Below are 6,000 nucleotides of genomic sequence, written 5' to 3'. Positions count from 1 at the left end.
TAATTTAGTCTCTTTTGTCTAATTTTTTTCTCTTTTGAGTGGATTAATTAGTGACCTAATTAATCTCTTTTGAGTGACCTAATTAGTGAAATTATTTTGGACTAATCATATCTTTGGATTAGCATAAACATTACTAATCCACCTATCAAATCGCCACGCTTAAACTCCTCACCAACTAGGAGTAATTTAAAGGTAAAGAAGAGGGTTAAAGAGTGATTAATAATGGGATTAAGAGAATTAATCTTTAGTGCCTTTAACTTAGTCAAAATCCACTAATTTAAAGGTAGCCTCTAACTTTAGCCCTTTCCCACCTACCTAAGGGAGTCTTAGTTGTCTCCCACTCACTTTCCTCCAATTTGAAACTTAAAATCCAAACTCCAAATTCAAATTCAAATTCCATTTGCCACAGATGTTCCACATTTGCCCCATGGTCATACCAACCTAAAGCCACGAGCATGCGCTTGTAAGCATACGGACGTACCAAAAAAAAATTTCCCAAAAAAAAAGTCAAAAAATTTATGTATGGTCGTTTCATACTAAAGCCACGGGTGTACACTTATAAACATATGGCCGTACCAAATCCAAAAAAGAAAACTTTTTTTTCTCAAAAAAAATTTAAAACTCTAAACGTCCGTTTCACACTTGCCGACCGTTTCATACTAAAGCCATAGGCATATGACCATACCAAACCCAAAAAATAAAAAGAAAATAAAAACTTTTTTCAAAAAAAATCAAAATTCCGAACGGCCATTCCACACTTACCAAACGGCCGTTCTAGATATACTAAAGCCACAAGCGTATGCTTGTAAGCATATGGCCGTACCAAACACCAAAAAATCTTTTTTTCTTTAAAAAAAAGTTATTCTTTTAAAAATTCCAAACGACCGTTCCACACTTACCACGGCGCCAGGAGCGTAGCTTGTAAGTGTATGGTCGTACCAAACCTCCCAAAAAAATTTTAAAAAAAAATCAAGACATCATGGCCTTCATGCGCTCTATAATTGCTAACAATTACAGAGATTGCTTTATTCACTACAAAGATCCCCCATGTAGCCCACTAAATGGAAAAAATGGATGGCCACTTATCCCAATTCCATCATTGAGAAGCAACGTCTTCAGAAGGCCCAAGCATTGGTAGAGCAAAACCAAGCTCAATTTGAACCACCACCTATATTTATAACCTTTAACCCCTCTACGTGAGTGCACATCGTCCCCCATTGAGCTTGGACTTTCACACTAGGTAAGGCAGGAGCCCCCGTAAATGCTCAAGGCCGAGGACGATCTATTCACCAACATGATGTTAACAAACGATGATTTTGTCCCTCATACGCCTTCTCCTCCAATGCATATTCCACAAATGGCCAAGACCAAATCCCACATTCACATCGAACAACTTGATGCTAATAGTGACACATAGTTTGACAGTGACTCACGAGGTCTACACACCAAATTTGCTGAGGTATTTTATCCTCCTACTGCAACCAGCTCTCAAACTCTACACCTGTCAAATAAGGACCAAATTGAACTTCCATATACTATTGCTAGTCCACCCTATGATCAAGGCCGCACCCCTCAAGAAGCCCCTACTCATCAACACAACCTGGCCGACCTCTCTGCCTTCCTTCCCTTCCTAAATCCACATGCCCATTGGAACCTTATTAAAAGGTAATCCAAATTTATAGAATGACCTTCGGGATTAGATGAAACACAAATTGTAGGCTTCTATGGGGGAGGAAGCTCCCTCAGATTCCTCAGACAAATCTGAGCCCCATCATCCAAACTTACTCCATCACCACCACCCACAACCCAAAGGCGCACCAACAATTCATGTCAATGCGCTGGTACAATACTTTGAAGGTGATGACACAAATGCAGCATTGCCCATTTCCTATAACAAACATGTGATCAAAGGCATCCTGGATGGAGGTGTTGGTGTAAATCCTCACACAAACATATTGGAAAAAACGAGGCCAACCATGCCTTGATTATCCCACCAAATTGGTGATCAAGCTTGCAAATGGGAACTCTGCAAAACCCCTAGGCCCAGTGCATGGCCTCAAGGTCAAAGTCTATGACATGACATTCCACCTCACATTTGTGGTCATGGACTTTTGTAATGCCACCTATGATGCCATCTTAGGTTGACCCTTCATGAGACAAACCCAACTAATCCATGACTGGGACCTGCATCATGTCTACCTCCGTAAACAATCTCAAATGCTTACGGTCAATTTATATACCTAGCACTCACATCCCATGGCCCACACTCCCTTTGCTGAAGACTCTGTGACCACCACCGCTAGGAGCAATGATATCTTGGTTTGCGATGCTTGTCATCAAGCCCTTGATGACGCGTGAGTGCTATGCACAATCATTTTCAATCAATAGTGATGGAGTCAACCATGATTGGCTTAAAATCCTTACTACACTTAACACCCTCCCAGGTCGTAAACTTGCCACATAATTCATGGTCAAATGGCCAAACCCTTCATGAACCCTATAAAGCTATTGCTTCGCTTAACACCCTGAGTGTAAGTGTAGTTCCACAACCTGAAACAACCACCCTTCAGGTCTGGATAGATTTCCCCTTTGGTAGAAACATGCTAAGAAAACATGCCTTGTTGTCTCCCATAGCTAGCCATAATCTTTTGCCATGGGAAACATGGGTCTCTCCTCTCTTAAAAGTGCCCATGCCCCAAAGTTCAATTGCCTAGTGGACAATGCATACAAAGCCTTGGGCCTTTTACACAAATTGTACATAATACTGTAGCTAATCCATCGGCTTGTAAGTTCTATGTGGTTCCCACCACAGGTAATATAAAAGAACCAGTCATCCATGGAGGAAGCTAGGTCTACAATGCTACAAGTACAATCAACTCGACTGACAACATAGCTACCCTCAAGCTTACCCAGGGGCAAGGTAACACTGATCCTCTAGGACAAGGAGTGCATTGACTTCAATCCTCTGCCCCCACCAACTGCTTCCACAAAGGGTATTCTCACTCCACCCACACCACAACTGGTAAGTCTTCCATTGCCCCTAAACTACCACCAGAACTCAACCCACCACAAATATGGATTGAACTTCCAACCGAGAATGGTCTAAACAGTGGCAAGCCCACATATATCCTATGGTCCGCACCAATCTCATATTCTTAGAAGCATGGAAAGCTCTTGGAAAACCCACACTAATAAAAGAAGATACTTACATTCAAATCTCACATGAAATGCGTCTCATGAGTGTTGGGTATTTCATTCCTAAAATTTCTATTAAAAATAACCAATTGGAGTGCATATTTCATGTTATAGATGTAGGAGCACTCCAAGGCTGGATAATAATTAGAAAAGAGTGGATTAATGCCACTCACTCTGCTAAATCAATTGGCACAAAGAAACGGCTACCATGGAAATCAATGGCAAAAAGGCCACCGTCCTCTTGTGTCCCCAAGAGGAAAACATACACACACCCTCACCCTCGACTGCCCTTGCCCCTCAAGTCCCATTCATCACTAGCAGTCTTCCCTTTTCCCCCACCCCATGCCTCACCTAAGCCGGTCAATCGGCCACTGTCAACACCACCCACCAATGACAAACAAGCCTCGTCCGACATTGCCCCTCAACTCTACATCCTCAAGCACCCACACTGCAAGCACCCCAACCTCATATCTTTATCATGAGACAATCAATGGTGGGTGCCCAAGAATCTTCTAGCCACTCACGGATTCTACAATGGCTACACAAAACTATGGATCCCCAAATGGCCATCTCTAAAACCCAAGCGCAAAAAGCTAACTAAGCCAACAAACACCAACCCTAAGACAAAGCTTCAACGTTGGCTAATCCTCGACCACCTTTAGCTACCATCTGGCTGGCACTGATGGTGCAGACTTACATGTGGCAAGGTGGCTAACCAGCTGCTACTATTAGTTTGCGGCTTCGCCTACAGTTAACAATGAGATGCATTCTTCCCCACTTTCGGGCCATCTTGGTGTGCCTAAAAGTTTTGACAAAGTGAGAAAGAGCTTCTATTGGAAAGGCATATGGAGAGATGCCAAGAAGTTTGTGTTGGAATGTGTGTCTTACCAAAAGAATAAGGATAGCCATCAACTTCCAAGTGGATTGCTCCATCCTTTGCCTATTCCAGATGGGAAATGCACTCACATTTCTATATACTTCATTATGGGTCTACCAAGGACAAAGCATGGATGGGATCAAATATTTATGGTAGTGCAAGAGCACTCACATACGGTCTCAATGACTCATACAGAAATACGGCCGTACAAATTTCCATACTAATGGGCAAATATGATGGAACAACAGACCCTGTTCAATTCATTCAAAAGTTTGAACAGAGATGTGAAGCCTTTGGAAATCCCAACTGCCCCACTAAGGTACATGTGTTTAACTTATGCTTAGAGGAAAAAGCTAGTCGATGGTTCATTGCATTGATGCTGGCGATCAAGAGACCAACTTCAAAACTTTGAAATCAGCCTTTATAAATGGCTTTTCCAGACAAGGTGATCGGTGGAGTGCAACAACATAACTCTATTCAATTGAACGCTAACCCAATGAATCAATTAGAAATTTTATCCTTCGGATAAAACTCTTGGACTCACGTTGTGAGTCATGGAAAAAATTAAACGATGTTCGATTGAGGAAATGTTTCATGATGGGCTTAAAGAATAACAACTTACACAACTTGATCATTGTATCCAATCCGGAAACAATCGATCAATGTTGTAAAGGAGCAATACGCTTAGATGACAACATGCTAAAAGATGATTATGCTACGAGATGTTCCTCGTCTAAACCAAGTGAAGCAATGGCAAAAGAAAGATTGATCTCACAATTAACATTCCCCGAATTCTATGCAGCCTTGCTTAAAACCTTACGGCCAACATCTCTAAGAGAGGATGAAAACCTTCAAAAAATCAAACATCCTTAATGCCTATAAAATGACGAGTGAAATGCCTTGTGTTGAATGCAATCACTTTCTATGACCATCCCAATCTTCATTGTGCATACAAGGCACTTGTTTTTCTATACTGCATCTATTATAAAACCTTTGACCATGATACTCAAAAGTGTTATGGTTCATCCACAATGGACTTAAAACCTCCATCTCCCGTGCACAAAACAGAAACAGTCCAAAGGGTAGAAACTGCTCAGGAAGAAGTTAATCGGACACTTCAATGTTTCTATTATCGTGGACCTTACAAGGTGGCAGACTGCACAATTTGGAATACCTCCATGCCCATAGTCATCATTGACACCTTACGACCAATGTGTGAACAATGTGGCATTGATCACATGTTCCAAGATTGCCCAAGACGAGTTGCTTCAATGCAACTTGTCTCACAAAATACAACTCTTAATATCTTAAGTGTACAAAATGGGTAATTGGACACGGTGCCCTTGAATGTGCTTACACGTTTACAAGCCAAGGCACGACAAATAGTCAAGAAGAGTGTAAAAGACAATATCTCAACATGGGTAGACGAACATGCTTTAAAACAAAACCCAAAAGAGAAAACAAAACCTTCTAAACCCAAGAAAAACAAATGACAACAAACTGTCGAAACCAAGGTCGAAGTAAAAGACATAGAAAAGGAGTCTGTACATGACATAAACCCAAAAGGGGACATAAACACGAAAGAGCCAAAAGCTAAACATGATGCAGAAGCATCCACATTAAAGACTACCACACAAACTTCAACACCCATATGTGCGACACAGGATACAAAAACCCAAAAGAAAATTCGATCTCATCGCATGGGTAAACATGGTAAAAAACTGATAAACCAAAGGAAGTCAGAGAATGAAACAAGTTCTAGTACATCACTAAGTGAGGATGAGAAAAGTTCTTACTCTTTGCTCAGTGCACTACATAGACCCATCAAGAAACTATAACCCACCCAACCACCCCAAATTAAAAATAATGATCACATGACATTTGCAGAACGCAAAAAATGAGCTCAAGAGTGCATGCTTAGCATGGTT

This window comes from Cibotium barometz, chromosome 4 (assembly GCF_041138505.1).
Source record: "Cibotium barometz isolate CiBa-2024 chromosome 4, ASM4113850v1, whole genome shotgun sequence".
In the NCBI taxonomy this organism is placed as follows: domain Eukaryota; kingdom Viridiplantae; phylum Streptophyta; class Polypodiopsida; order Cyatheales; family Cibotiaceae; genus Cibotium; species Cibotium barometz.
Note: the sequence above shows the minus strand (reverse complement) of the source record.